The sequence below is a fragment of the Colobus angolensis genome, unplaced genomic scaffold (assembly GCF_000951035.1).
Source record: "Colobus angolensis palliatus isolate OR3802 unplaced genomic scaffold, Cang.pa_1.0 Scaffold13, whole genome shotgun sequence".
Lineage (NCBI taxonomy): Eukaryota > Metazoa > Chordata > Mammalia > Primates > Cercopithecidae > Colobus > Colobus angolensis.
The window spans coordinates 17,246,668-17,263,171 of NW_012114252.1; positions in this window are offsets into that span (position 1 = coordinate 17,246,668).

Sequence of the window (16,504 nt, forward strand, 5' to 3'; positions counted from 1 at the left end):
CAAATAGTAGTACATATTACATGCCTTCACATTTTTCTGACAACTGAAATATATGTTTTAATGGCATGATTGGTCAGGTGCGGTGGCTCACTCCTGTAATTCCAGCACTTTGGGAGGCTGAGGTGGGTGGATCATTTGAGGTCAGGAGTTCAAGACTAGTCTGGTCAACAGGGTGAAATCCCGTCTCTACTACAAATACAAAACTTAGCCAGGCGGTAGTGGTGCGCACCTGTAATCCCGGCTATTTGGGAAACTGAGGCAGGAGAATCACTTTAGCCTGGGAGGTGGAGGTTGCTGTGAGCCGAGATTGCACCACTGCACTCTAGTCTGGGTGACAGAGTGAGACTCTTGTCTCAATAAAAATAAATAAATAAAGGTATGATTTAATCTTTTATAAAGCATCTTACAGAATTATTTTTAAATAAGTATAGAAGAAATAAGAACTATTCCCAGGTTCAAAGTTGCCATGAAATAATTAAGAACAGTGGTTGGTTTAGACTGACTTTCAGAGAATTAAAATAATATAACATGAAACCCTACAGTTAACTTTGTAATTAAAAATGCATTTCTTTATTCAGAAAATGATTATTTTATTTTAGAAAGAGAAGAAGCTGACTAGCCAAATTCCAAAGAATCTAATGAAATTTTCACTGATTCTAATTTTACAAATGTATCTAAAAACCTTATATGACTGGTTCTTCTACTTAAAAAAATAAAAACACAAAATGTGAGGGAACATCAAGATTATTTTATCTGATTTTATTTATTGATGGGGACTTGCTCTATTGCCTGCCTGGAGTGTAATCGTATGATCATGGCTCGCTGCAGCCTCGAACTCCTAGGCTCAGGCAATTCTCCCACCTCAGCCTCCCAAGTAGCAGAGACTATAGACACGATCTACTATGCCTGGTTATTTTTAAAATATTTAAATTAGAAACAGATAAAAAAAAAGCAAATAAAACAACTTTTTATGAAGTAAATTAATTCTTGATCTTAAAAACCACATGCAACATAATGAAAAATGCAGAGATTTGAATAAGTTCACTTCTGGCACTCACTGTCCTAAGTCAATAAACCTGGTGTCCAAGTAAGTAACCACGAGCCCTGAGCACCTGGTTAATTTCCTCAAAGTAGCACGTGGCTGTTCCTCATATGAAATCACACCTCCTTTATTCAGACGTCTCCTGTTAGCTACAACCAATTCTTTCTCAAATCTTTATCAAATCCTCACCAATTTATGACCTTGACAGGATTTTGTGGGTAGCTGGGAACATGTGGTCGGCCGCCCTTTCCTCTCCCAAACTACAGAGGCAGAGAGTGGCACTGCAGCCTCCAAATGCAGAATGCAGAATCCTTGCACATTGACAGGGCTGCTCTCCATGTATATTCATTACTCACACTCAGTTAGAGACCCAGAGGAGGCGGAAAAGCGGGCCTTACCTTGTCAATCTCAGAAGAAAACGTCTTGTGAACGTTCCATCATGTTTCATTAGGTCGATTCAGCCAAGGGCAGGCCCATTTTCCCTTTCCCAGCCAGCCCTCCCTCTGACACCATGCCTGTCATCACCAGCTGCCACTGTTCCAAGGAAGAAATTTTTGGTGGGAAAAGAGGATATAGAAAGACTCAAGGTCACAATAATTTTTAGCTTGCAAATCTAAAGATGTTTTTCCCCCAACAGAGCTGTGTACAAACCCCACATGTGTGTACTGGACAAAGCAATATTGTCTTCACTCTTCATTGCTGGTGTTCACACACCTTGGCACAGGCTTGACACATGTCTGGGATGTGGCATTTCACTCGGGATCTATGGCATTTGTAGCAACTCATGTGGCTCAACTATTCCTGTCTCTCCCCTTCATGGCATGGGCATCTTGTTGTGCCACCATCTTTCTCACCTGCCCTGGATGGATGAAGCTTGCGGGAAGGGGTTGTTTGTGAGCAGCATCCTCAGTGCTGTGCTCTGGGCAAAACCCTAGAGTTAACTGGGGCAGGAGGCAGGAGAAAGGGGCACTGAAGGGAGAGCTTTGGGGGCAGGCAGAACACGGGAGGAATCAGTTCTAGTATTCAATGCTACAACAGGAAGACTACGGTTATCAATAACTTAGGGTAGGTTTCGAAATAGCTAGAAGAGAAGAATTGTAATGTCTCCAACACAAAGAATTGTCAATGTTTGAGGTGAGGGATAGACCAAGTACCCTGAATTGATGATTACACATTGCACACATGTATCAAAATATTACTCGTACCCCAAAGGTGTGTAATTATTATATATGAGGCCGGGGGTAGCGGCTCACGCCTGTAATCCAGCACTTTGGGAGGCTGAGGTGGGGGATCGCCTGAGGTCAGGAGTTCGAGGCTAGCTGGCCAACATGGTGAAACCCCGTCTCTACTAAAAATACAAAAATTAGCTGGGCATGTTGGCACAAGCCTGCAATCCCAGCTACTCAGGAGGCTGAGGCAGGAGAATGGCTTGAACCTAGGAGGCAGAGGTTGCAGTGAGCCGAGATTGTGCAGTCACACTCCAGCCTGGGCTACAAGAGCGAAACTCCATCTCAAAAAAAAAAAAAAAAATTATATATGAATAAAAAACAAAGGAAATGGAAAAAATTGTGATGATGGTTGCCCAACTCTGAATACACGAACCACCATTAAACTGTACACTTTAAATGGGTGAACTGTAAGATACGTGAATTATATCCCAACAAAGCTGTTTTTAAAAAATAAGAAAGGAAACAGGAGGGAAAGAAGAAAAAGAGAAAGGAGAGAGGAGAGAAAAACCTGCTCTTCATTTGATGGTGGACGTCGGGGCAGGGACAAATATAAAGTGCATCTCAGGGTGGGCTGCTTGTTTGAAAATCTGATAAAAATAAGTGTCTCCGCTCTCTGCTTCTTCCCCGCTCCCTTCAGTGAACTCCTGGGCCATGCCACTCTCCAGCAAGTGCTCTCCCAGCTGCAGAAAATGGTCTCCTATCCCCGCCTTCTTCTTTCTTTCTTTCTTTCTTTTTTTTTTTAAACTTGGCTTACCTTCCTGTCAACTGCCCTATTTAAAAAAAAATCAATTAACCGATCAACAAATTACTCAGCAATTACGTTTTGCTTTTTGTCTTCCTGTAACGTGCTCCTGCCCTGATCCTATATGGTAGTAGCTCCTGATTGTGGGAATGGGTCAGTGCCTCTCCACCTCCCCGGGAGGATCTGTTGGGGGTAGAGGGTGGTGTCTGGAATTGGGGGACATAGATTGATGTCAAGGCTGTGCATAGCCCATTGTTTAAATTGGCTTTTAGTCGTGATATGTAGTTTATTTTGGTATATTAAACAACACTTCAAAATGCATGAGATTTTTACATTTGTAAAAAGGGGACAGGGGTTTAAAATAAATGAATAGTACTGAAGTATGGAATTGGAGCAAGGCAAACAAAAAGTACAGGGAACAAAAACCTGGAGAAATTCTGGTGAAACCGGGAACTTTACCTGCAACAACTGTAACCAGTTCATTGTTTTCTGTGCACAGTTATGCCCAAGAATCAAGGCTAGTTATTCAACTTCATGTAAATAGCATTCCACTTGCTAGTGTTTATAATGTACTGAGCAATACTAAACATGGAAAATCTTTGTGTCATGATCGTATTAATTCTACCAAAAGGGCTTTATCTCTCCACATTGCACACTATCCTTATAATAATCTTTAGAGAATATTAAAATTGTGTCAGATTGTCTTTTTTATGTTAAAATTTAAAACATGTATTATTGAAGAAAAATGATAATTAAAAATACATTTAGGATTCAAGATCTAGAAATATTTTTAAAAACTACTCTCAGTAATTTAACAGAGTTTGTAAGGCAGAGTTGACTCTGTTGAATTCTTAGGTTTTGCAAAGTGAAGACAAGATTCGTTAACCTTGCCATGAAAATAGGAGCATACGTTACATCACCAGCTCCAGTCTGCTCCCGACTGAAGGTCAGCTCCACACGTATGCTGCCCCAGCTCCTCTCCAGAACACCCATCATATGCCAAGACTTTGATGTATGTACTTTCAAAAAGAGAAGTGCATGCTTGGCTGGAGGGAAGTGGATGACAGTGGCTGGGCAGCCAGAATTGGAGCCAAGACAGGCCAGGCTGACAAAGGGCAACTGACATGCACTGGGAATAAATAAGGTAGCCTGGGTCAGAGGAGCCATCTGCTGCACAGCTGCAGATGCAAAATGCACATGCATGACACCTGTGTCATCTTCCTGCACCCTTGGCAGGTGAATGAGACCAGCCCTGGGCCAGGGTATTAGTCCGTTTTCATGCTGCTGATAAAGACATATCTGAGACTAGGAAGAAAAAGAGGTTTAATTGGATATACAGTTCCACGTGGCTGGGGAGGCCTCAGAATCATGGCAGAGGTGAAAGGCACTTCTTACATGGTGGCGGCAAAAGAAAATGAGGAAGATTCAAAAGCAGAAACCCATGATAAACCCATCAGATCTCGTGAGACTTATTCACTACCATGAAAACATTATGGGGGAACCACCCCCCTTCAAATTATCTCCTACCAGGTCCCTCCCACAACACAGGGAATTATGGGAGCACAATTCAAGATGAGATTTGGGCAGGAATACAGCCAAACCACATCAGCCAGTGAGGCTGCCCTGACCTGTGCTCTGACTCTGTGGGTGGTTTTGCACCACAATGACAGGCTGTTTTGTTGGTATGCAAAAGAAACACAGAGGGGAAAGGGACTCCTTCATATACAGGTTTGTTATTTAATTTCTTGTTAAAATGTAATAGGTCAAATCACCACTTCCAAGACAACAATGAGATTCAAATGAAAATCGAATCAATCCAGATCTATTGAGGCCAATAATGAACCTGGTTACTGGGAGTAATGAAAAGATGATGGAGATATTGATTCTGCCTTCAAGAAGCTTACAGTTTAGTGGCAGAGGTAAGACCTAAATACATAAAAATCTTAATGAAAATAACACTAAATGCTTAGTGACATTTTAAAAGTATGTTGAGACAGTCCCTGATTCAGGAACATCTAGAAGATTTCCAGTGTGCATAAACCCTTCATCTTACTGTAGAAACAATTATCTGTCCCAGAAATTCTTGGAGAGCTGAAGGTGCCCCATGGAGGCCCCCCCAACCCCCTTGACAAAATCCTGGGGTCCTGGAAGAAGCTTTTGGGGTCCCTTAGGGAAGGAAGTTTTAGCTTCTGTTGGGAACAATGTGTTTGCAGTATCCCAAATTGAAACTCAGAGAACATGTTCATATAGAAACAACATAAAAATAGGGGGCCAGGTCAATAATAGGTGACAGTGTCAGATTGTAATTAAATCATAATTTGTGCTAAATGGATATTTGCAGGAGTAGAACAACATCTTTGATGCTAATTTTATTTAAAAATGTGTTCAAAGTACCATATACCTGGTTTCTTTACAAACACACTTTCCAGAAATCAGCCAATGCATGAGCCAGGGCTGACCACAAAAGAGATGTCATAGGGAGTCCTTGATTAGTTACCAAATTAATGGCACTGATGTAAGTTGTTATTGCGGCTCAGAAGCAAAAATATCTCTCTTACACCTAGGATAGTCAGGAAAAACCAGGCTCTGAGATCTGGGGGATGAAGGATCTAAGGTACTGGACCTTTCTGCGCCTTTAGAACAGGTAGAGTGCTTCCAGCCCTCCAGAACCAAGAGGAAAAGGGATTTGCAAAAGTCCCGTTGAAAGGGAGGGTCCTTTCAGGCAGGGTCCTTTTCGTTCCACCCGACTTTTTCCTTTAAAAATGCATCCAAAGAAGAGCAAAACTCAACAACGATTAAGGACCAATATCTAATTTAGGAGGCGAGGGACCCAGAAACAGAATTTTGTATTGAAAATTAATATGTTTCCCGTAAGCCAGTTGAGACATGTATTTCCTAACACTGATTATATTAAATATTAATTAACTAGAATAATGATTAGCTTAAAGTGTTTGGGCCAGGTCCTCTCTGGTTTGTAAATAACTAACTGGTTATGAATCATAGATTAAGGGACTGCCTCACTTCTTTTCAGCATCTTTCCTGGATACCTAAGGGCCTAAGAGTTAACAGGGGACCCCTCTGCCTGCCCACCCATGCAATGATCCCCATCCAGGGTAGAACAGACACCCTCAGTTGCTAATCTAGGGGTGACCTCCTCCCCAGGAGCCCTGAGTCCTCTGTAAGGAAAGGCAGGTTTACTCATCTCATCTATTAAGACAAGAGAGCACTTTCCGGAAGATACCAGCAGCCTGGCACTTCACTCTCACATCACGGCGCTCTGTGGGAAGGATTTTTTTCTGAAAAGGTGCTTCTTATCTTGTTTTCCTTTGAAACCTCTTCAAAGGGGAGCTCTGACCCAGGCAGGTGGTAGAGATGTGAGATAAGTCCTGTTTCATGGTGCGGAGTTCTGAGTCGTGAGAGAGTGCGGGCTCAGTGCAGCCTGAGCTGGATTCCAAGCTAGCAACTTTGTGGGCACAGTCTGTTCTCTAAAAATAATAAAAATAAAAAGAGAGCCCAGTCAGTGTCACCACTTTGAGTCTCTTCTGGATTTTTGAGGTGTAATTCCTCATCAGCAGCTTTGAGGCACCTTTTTTTGTTCTTCAACCAGGGCTGGCTCTTTGAAATTTGTTGACTGTGTTTTGATTTCAAAACTTTATCTCAAAAGCTGTATCTATGGTGTCCATGCACAAAGTTTTGTGAATAGTTATTTTATTATTGTGTGTCAGTATTAGTAAATAGGGTGTTATCATGGGAATGGTAACTCTCATGTGTTTTACTAAGTTAAAGTTTATGTATATTGGAAATAGATCTTGAAAGAAGTATTTTTAGAGGATAAAATCCTAACATATTGTCAGCATTGACTTACTTAGCTATATTGTATAGCACAGCTAAGGGACAGTGAGAAAAAGTAGGTTGATTGGCTATCTGTGATAGATTGCATTTGCAGGTTGTAGCACAAATTATCACTACTCTGCTACATCTTGGAAATGCAGTTTCTTCAGTAAATATGGAATGCTTCTTTAAGATCGAATCTATTCTTCATTTTCTTTCTTTCTTTCTTTTAAACACAATAATCAGGGCTTTTTTTCAGCTCTTACCGCAGAAAAGTTTTTCTGCAAGAAAAGCATTTCTAGAAGATGGCCAACTTTATTCCTATTAGCAGCTAACATTAGAAAAGAAATGCAAATGTGATTGCATCTTGTTACTTGGTAACTGGAAGTATACACATTTGGGCAGGGAAAACGTATTTGACAAAAGGATCCGTTTTGGCAGCTCCCCTCCCCCTGCCTGGCCTGCTGCGTGTACTCGTGTGTCACATTCAGTCTTGTTTTGAGTTGAAGGATCTGTGGAAAAGTGTGTGCGGCTGATTCCCAGTTGGGAAAAGCTCATATTGCAGAGCCCTGGCATGGTATTTCTTACAGTGTGGTCCATGGGAAGCTGGTTTGGGCCAGGCAGCAGCTCTAATGAGCTCAGCCTTCTCTGATGCCATCGCTGGGAGTCCTCTAGGATAGACAGACATGATTGCTTACACTTTCTTCTCATGAAAAAAAAAAAACTAGAAAGAGAACCCCTGGGCTTTTCTGGACGTGATGATTAGTAAACCAACAAAGTCTAATTCTCACTGCAATTTTAGTGTTTTTTGTATAGCTTAGAGAATTTGGCAACATCTCCGTAAGGGGGACTAATTGGAAGCAAGGCAATATTAAATTGGTCCACACAGAGCCTCACAGCAACCTTACCCTAGGAAGTCTCTTGCTTGAGTAGAATTTGGAAGTACTGGTGTTTTTGTTTGTTTGTTTGTTTGTTTGTTTTTTGCTGCTTTTGCAGTATTAAAATGAGGCAAGACAAGCAGGTGAACATATCTCAGAGTTCTGGGTCAGGCATGCCACCGTCGTACAGGCAGTGAAAACCTGTCACAGTAAAAATGTAGATTGGACAGGAACTAATCCAGAAACGAATTAGTAGGCCTGATGTGTTTTTACAAGGTGTTTCAAATTGATTGGTTAATCCTCATGGCATCTGGAGTGAGGAACTACAGAGAGAAGCCCCACAGAGGCTTCGACTAAACTGGGATTAGAACTCAGCCAGAGTCATTAGTCCACTAAAGCAAAGAAAGCAGAGAGGGAATTTCTTATATTGTACTTGGTTGATAGACTTCAAGTGATGCTTCATTTGGGGGAAAATAAATTTTGAGGATTTTAATCCCAGCTAAGGTACAACTTTGAGACTACATTTTGAACAAGGTAAGCAGAGTGGCCTCTGAGTCTGCATGATGGGAAACATTCCCCACTTCTTTATATTTATGTGGCTTCTAACATCGTTTAAGGATGAACTCAATTGGTATCTCCTTCGTGAAGTCTTTTCTGCTTATAAAAGTAGCTATAACTTGCCGCTAAGTATCTGAGTTCTCATCTTTAGAGCAACTCTGTGAATACTTGAAAGATAAAAAGAGCTGAGATTAAGAAAAATAAATTGCTAGTGAATGTCAGAGTTAGAATTCAAACTAACAAATGTTGAGTTATGCACGTCCTGTGAAAAACCAGTTTCCTCCTACCCTATGGGTAATTAATCTACTCTTTGCTTTCATCTTGATCATTATTTAAATATTTTTATATTACTCTTGCAATTTGTTAAGGTTGCAGTTCCTTGAAAGCAGAAACTAAAGTTATATTTCCAATGAAAACTTCCTAGTAGTTGGCACAATGTACAAAAGATAACTTCACTATTTTTTTTTAAGAAAGAAGGCTTATATGCTAGCACCAACACTTACTCTTACCACAACTGATATGGCCCATGTGTGGTAGGAAATGTAGAAACTGTCTTTATGCTCAGTCCTGTTCTGAACATTCCCAATATTTTTTTTATAAGATCTTCACTCCAGACCTGAGAAGAATTCTTGAGAAGCTACAACACTTTGTATGGAGAGACTAGCATGGAAAAAGTTTATTAAGTAAATAAAAGATTGAATGCAAAGATAATCCTTACATAGAGAGCCTACACTTTCTTACAATAGAGGAAAATGTTTTCTGTCTTTGGCCAGTCAGGTCGCATCTATGAGAGTGCAGTTTCTACTGCTTGTAGAGAAATTTCTGGATAAATACACTTTCATAGCAATACTAATCTCCACTGCTTGAAGAGAAAATACAATTTGGGGGAACTGGTGGAATGGCAGCGCTCTGCTAAGATTTCTATTATTCTCAAGAATGTGTTGATGATCATCTTCCTTATCTTTAAACAGTTACTATGTTTACCTCCAAGTGAATTTCCTTTCTCCGTAGAGATGCTATTTTGGTAGCAATCCTCTTTTCCTGTACAAATGTCAAAATCTGCTTAGTAAGGAAACAGCAATGAAGTGCTTCTCTTGAAAACTACAGATGATCTTGAAGAACGCGGTTCGTGATACAACCAAAGTCAACATAAAGTTGAATCTCCCAGAGCGGAGGTAAAAGCTGTTACAAATCATCTGGCATTCGGTGTGTGAGGCAGAGAGGGAGAGATAAGCAGAGAAGAATGGCTACATTAGGATGCTTGGTGTATGAAGTAGAGAGGAAGGGACTCCACATCTGGCAGTACAACATAGTTTTGCAGCACAGAGAGCTCAGTTTATTTCACTAACATCTAGGCTACATTTGGAAAATGCAGTGAAGACAGAAATATGTCCAGATATTCCACGACTCCATTATCCTTCACATATCCTATATCATGCATGGACAAAAGAATGATGGAGGTGGTTTACCACTTAGATCCCTAAAATTCATAAATGCATAGAATATCAGAGTTGAAAAAGATTTTAGAAATTCTTTAGGTCAGGTTCTTCTTGAAGGGGATTATCAAATCTTGCCTCCTGTGTAAGAATATCCCCTAAGATCCTTGGGTTGTGACTTAATTCTGATACAAGCTGAACTAAATAGCATTGGTTCTGACTAATGGACTCATTCATTTATTCACCCATTCATCCAACAGAAAAGTGTTGAATGACCCCTGTGTGTCAGTTTCTGTGCCACTGGTTTCCAGGGAGGTAATGAGGAAGAAGTCAAGGGCTGCACCCTTGGAGAATGCAGGGGCTAGGACAGGAATCTCACACATAAACATTTAATTCTGCTACGCAAAATGCTGGTTAAAAAGCGAGTGTTTATAAAATGCTATAGAAATGCAGAGAAGGAGATCATTTTTTTCTGCTTGGCACAGTTGGGGAAAATCTTTCGGAAATGGCATTGAAATCAAGACTTTGAAGATGAGCGGATGCTCATCATTGGGAGAGAAAAGAGAAAAAAAATGATATTCTAGAAAAGAGGAAGAGGCAAAAACACATGATAAGTTAACAGAACAGTAAATAACTGGATACTACTTGAAGGCAGGTGGGAAGGTAGAAATGATATTTGCTGTGTAACTTAAGGCCTTGTCCGTCATACCTGTGGCAGTTATTTTAGTGTGTATGAACACTGCATATCCCATTTCTTCTTTTCAGTCTTGAGCAGGAAGCAGTACTCATTTCCAGAATCATGAGGTATGTTATGTAAACATCCATGGCAGCCTTCACAAGAAACCTTATCTTCTTTGATTTAGGTAAACAGGAACCAAATGCTGACACATTATCAAAAACAAAAACAGCTGTCAATAATCACACTCTACACACGCACAGCATTTTTGACATTTAAAAAAAATTTGAAAATAAAAACGGCTGCATTTCCTAAATAGATACTCTTGACACTGAAGTATGTTACATTCCCTATCTTTTCTTTATAACCCAGTTTGAAATCATATCTATAGCTCATGTTTGCACTTCAATTTTCACAGATCCTACGATGAGAGTCCAGTTGTTCCATTTGACATTGAACTTTAGAGTGTAGGTTGATGGTAAAATCACAAAACAAGGGGAAAAATTATTTAGCCAAATGCAGACAGCCTGGTTTAAAGCTGAAGGAATTTTAACTGTTCAACCTTAAGAGAGTTTTGAAAAACAGGATGGCTTTAAGGACAAGTAGCAAATTTAAAAGCAGAATAAAACCCCATAAAATTTCTTTAAGACATACTAGTACACTTGGGAGCCATTTGCATCTTATTTTTGTGTTTGCGTTTTCTCTTTGAAAATATACTTGGCAAAATGCCTGCAGAATAATACGTAGGAAGAATAATTAAAGCCATTTCTGTCAGCCTTTCCTTAATGTAACCAAGCCATCCATTTCTATTAGACTCAACTCTCTTGCTCTAGGACTTTTGCAAAGGTCAAGGCTCTGCTCAATAGCACTTTTTATTTAAATAAAGTCACGAGTTTCTCTCTATGTTGTTTCTCCCAACTCTCAAAAGCCTCAGTGATTCCCAACTTCTTATAGCACTGAATCTTCTGATTTATCAGCCAGAATTAAAACTTCACATTTCTAAGATGATTACATGTCTTCACCAACAACTGCATGTGCCAATTTGTTTTCCTTCTTTTAAATACCATTTTAGAGAAGCACCATAAAAGCAGCCAAAGAGGTCAGGCGTGGTGGCTCAAGCCTGTAATCCCAGCACTTTGGAAGGCTGAAGTGGGCGGATCACCTGAAGTCAGGAGTTCAAGTCCAGCCTGGCCAACATGGCGAAACCCTGACTCTACTAACAATGCAAAAATTAGCCAAGTGTGGTGGTGGGCGCCTGTAATCCCAGCTACTAGGGAGCCTGAGGCAGGAGAATCGCTTGAGCCTGGGAGGCAGAGGTTGTAGTGAGCCGAGATTGTGCCATTGCACCCCAGTCTAGGGGACAAGAGCAAAATGCCGTCTCAAAAAAAAAGAAAGAAAAGAAAAAAAGAGTGGCTAAAGAAAAAGGATGCCCTGTGGAAGTAAAAACTTAAGAGCTTAAGAGGCATGTTGGCATTGCACTACCCACACAAGCCCAAGCCAGTGACTAAAATATGTCACACAAAGGCATAGTTGTCATGCATGAAAAATCTATAGAATGACCTCAATCTTCAGTTTGCTTTCTTCAAATAGAGCCTTCACATCAGAAAATGTGACGTTTTGTCTTACACTGGTTGTACTGCTTATTCTTTAGTCCCTAGTTTTAATTTTCTTGTGAAAACAAGTCTACATACCTTCACATCCATTCCTAAGGCATGACCACCATCCACTTCCTAAACCCATGGAATGCAATGTACTTGTAGCTTTCTGTAGCGTTGTGTTTAATAAATGCTTATTAACTCACTAAAGAAAGAAAAAGGAGCCTCTGATCTTTGTACGAATTTCCATTCTCTCCAGTTTTTTAATAAGAATAGAGCATTTCTCTCAGTCCATTCGTTTACATTCTATGGTCGCCAAGGGCTGATGCCTTCTTGTTTAACTTTGACAACTAACAATTACTAGACACAACCAGAATACAAATTATTTTACTGTTATTAGTGAACAACACTCACTATGCTTAACCGAAGCTCAGAGTTGTTCTTAGGTAGCTCTAAGTGAACTTTAAGCAAGTATTTATAACCACTTACAATAAACTAGGAAACATTCTTAAGTAAAAGCCTTTCCTCCCCACAAATATATCTTCTTTTACTAACATTATCCCAAGCACTGGTTCTGGGCCATGGTCCACAGGCCTCTGAAACCTTTCAGCTGATTTCAAGTCACCATGAACACAGACACGGAGGACCAGTTTCGTTCATTACTGGTGTCCTGGTGTTTGGGGGTGGAATGGAAATTTTAACCCCTGAAAATTACATGACTGCTTCTTTGTATCTGTTAAAGTATATAACTGAGTATAAAGTATGGCTACATTTGGAAGCAAAAGTGACGAAACTCACATAACCTGAAAGAAAGGAAGTAAAGTGAGATAATATATAAGGGACTATGTCTCGCTTCTCCAGTGAATTCACTGATATGATAACCTACCTGTAAGTAGCTATGGCCAATGAATATTAGAAAAGTGGAGGGCGCCGGGCGCGGTGGCTCAAGCCTGTAATCCCAGCACTTTGGGAGGCCCAGACGGGCAGATCACGAGGTCAGGAGATCGAGACCATCCTGGCTAACACGGTGAAACCCCATCTCTACTAAAAAATACAAAAAACTAGCCAGTCGAGGTGGCAGGCGCCTGTAGTCCCAGCTACTCGGGAGGCTGAGGCAGGAGAATGGCTTAAACCTGGGAGGCGGAGCTTGCAGTGAGCTGAGATCCAGCCACTGCACTCCAGCCTGGGTGACAGAGCCAGACTCCGTCTCAAAAAAAAAAAAAAAGAAAAGTGGAGGGCTTCCCAGTACTGCTGAAACTAAGCTCCTAAGCTAGAGTTGGTGTAAATTGGTTTCTTTGTTTGTTTAATTTTGTTTAGAAAAGTTGTACTAAAATTGGAATAGTGAAAGCATTGCTACTTATTAATTGCTCCCAATCTGAATATACTTTAGTTTTAATTCCTTATTCTAATGTTTAACAGATAAATGGACAATAAGAATTTCACTTTGCAGTTTCCAAACTTTCACAACCAAGAAAAATGTATGTACAACATAAGTAATTATACAAAAAAGACTACTTGAGTAAGTTATCAGTGTGACCAAGTTCACGTTATTGTAACTGGATTCACATTATGACCAGTTCGTTTTTCAAAATAGCCTCCACATATATCCAACACAGAAATGAAATTAGAGGGATAATCATGTGTGACACAATAAAATCTGGTTGTAATGGAAGTAGTTTACTTAAATAAAATGTTTCCATTACAGTTCTATGTAAACATTCAAGCCATATCTGTGTCTGAATTATTCATTGATAGAGCATCATCCATGCTCCCCTAGATTAATGGGAGCACATTCTCAGTGGTCCAACTCAGTGACCAAAACATAATTTTAACAAGGTAGGAGAATGTAGGAATTATAGACAGTTTGCAGCTGTCAAAACATTCCTGGCCTTGAACTTTTATAAGCACACCTTTAATTTCAAGAAAGATTAAAAAAAATCCCTTGTAGTTTTGTGTATTTGAATTTTTTTTTTTACTTCTTGTTTTCAGTTTTAGGGTCCATGAGCAGGATGTAGAGGTTTGTTACATAGGTAAACGTGTACCCTGGTTTTTTGCTGCACCTATCAACCCATTACCTAGGTATGAAGCCCAGCATGCATTAAATCGCCAAAATCAATTGCAACAAAAGCAAAAATTGAAAAATGGGATCTATTTGAATGTTGAATTTTAAAATAGAGTCTCTCCCAAGCACAGCAAATTTTTTTAAAATATTTTTGTCATGTAAGGAAAAGAAATTTTTCTTTAATCAGCATATTCCATAAAGTCAGCAAAAGGTCACTGCATAAGGATATCAGATTATTGAAGGCCAAGGTGTAAAAAAAATTAAAAATACATTGATGAGGGGAAAAAATCAAAAAGGTAATTAATATGGTAAATAAAATATTTCCCTGGTAAAGGTAGCTAGTGAACAGGCAGACACCAAATCTCATACTTCCCCCACGTGTGATTAATGTAACTCTGAAAGAATATGTCTTAAGCATCCCCTGAGAGGACACTTTTCTAAGTATGAGCGACTGAAGGTGTGTGCGTGTGCCTCTTGGCATTGGCTGTCCATCTGGTGGTCTCTGTTTGGAAGATGTTGATGTTGATGCCGCTTTCCCAGTGCCCTCCTCATCCACCAGTAGAGGCGCCCTGGGCTTCTGGAAACTTGGTTTCCCTCCTCGCCTACCTAAGTCTGGGTGTGTAGGGTAGAACTAAGTCATTTACTCTGATGAGACTGCACTGTTCTAGTGTCAAGTGGAACGGGATGAAAAGGATAGGCTTTTTTATTCCAAGTTCTATCCCTTGTAGTATAAAGAATAAGAGTTGAAATGTGAAAGGTAGGTTATTGTAAAGTTTTGCTTTTTTTTCTCCTCATGAAGAACATTTAAGCCCTTTGGACTTGGTAATTTCAAGATGTCTACAGCCCTGGAGTTTACTAAGAAGTCACTCATTCATGTCTTTTTGAAATCTTTTCAAAAACTTAAAGGAATTTGCAGCTTTTAATTGAGGGTAACCAGGGTTACAGTAAAAAAAAAAAAAAAAATCAACTGACAATTAAAAACAAATAATTTACTAATTATTTATTTTTTACTTATACTTATCAATTTTCCCAAAAAGTTTGAGGCATATTAAATGTTAAAGTGTACCTAAAGTGAAGTAGTTAAAATACAAAGAGATCACAGTTACATTAAAATAATGAAGAAAGAGTGAGTTGTATCTTAATAATACTCAGGCACAAATTTAACTTTAAGCCTCTGGAAATATGTTTTTTTGAAAAAAGGATTAGATTGGATTAAATTTGGTCCTTGGTGTCAGATGAAAAGAAAAAAGGACAAAGCAAAGTAGTGAAACCTATTTTTCATTGACTTAATTCTACAAAGTATGCTTCATACATGGATCCTAACAAAAATATATTCTGCTGGGTCATTTCAACCATGGTTTTGCGGAATTTCCTACTTAAATCAAATGCTATTATTATTCATCATCAGAACATCATGTTTCTCTCCTAAGTAGTTATTATAATAGTAATGTGTGTGTGATTATTATCTGTGTTTTGAACTAAGGGAATGTAAGTGTTATAAGAGTAGAGATCAAATCTGCTTTTGCTCAACTTTATATTTCAGGTGCAGGGCTGGCATAGGGAAGCACTTACTAAAATTTTGTTAAGTAAGTGAATTATTCTAATGAATGTCTTCATACCATCCCCTCAAATCCCAGGACATTACGTTAAATTTCAACCTGTGTGATAAATTTTATGAAAAAAAGTGAAAATAATGTAATCTAATTGCTTGGTTTTTGGATGATATGATTATTAAGTAATAAGGCTTGGAAAATCTAGAAGAATGTGTGAATCAAATGCTCCTTAGATTGTCCCTTCAAGTATTGGATGGTAAGTTCTGGCAAGAGCTGGCCCACAGGAATTTGCAGTTAAATTTTCTAAAAACCAAATGCATCCACTGCTTACTCATTAAAGAAAACTGTACACCAACATTAAGTGGAACATTCTTCTGTAATCCTTCTGCATACATTCTTCTGTAAAAATTCAGAGGTTTGGGTTGTGTTATGGCCTAGGTGGAGAGCTTCATCCTTTTCCCTTGAAGACAGTGGTATGAAGAGATGAGAAGGGGTCTTGGGGGCCAGCCAAGCTTGAGTTGAAGTCCCAGTCCTGCCTCTTGATATTACTGTGACACAGGGGAAGTATTCTTTGCTTAAGTTGCAAGTTGATGCATTGTGAAGTGTGGCAATGACGCCTGCTACTTCTCAGAATTATGGAGGTAAAGTGACAATGAGTGAAAAATGTCCAACACGTAGTAGGGTAATACGTATATACATTTTAATGGATGCCTTCCTCAGGCCGTCTGCTCAGTGGAGGTGAATAATGCCATTCAGCTTCATCAAAAGTACACCTAATTCCCTGGAGGGAATTCTGTAACTGAGGTGACTTTTGAGATTAATAACATGTTAGTGATAGTTTTCCAGAAGTTTCCATAATATGCCTAGATCTCAATCACTAGTCACTGAATTAAGAGTAAGTG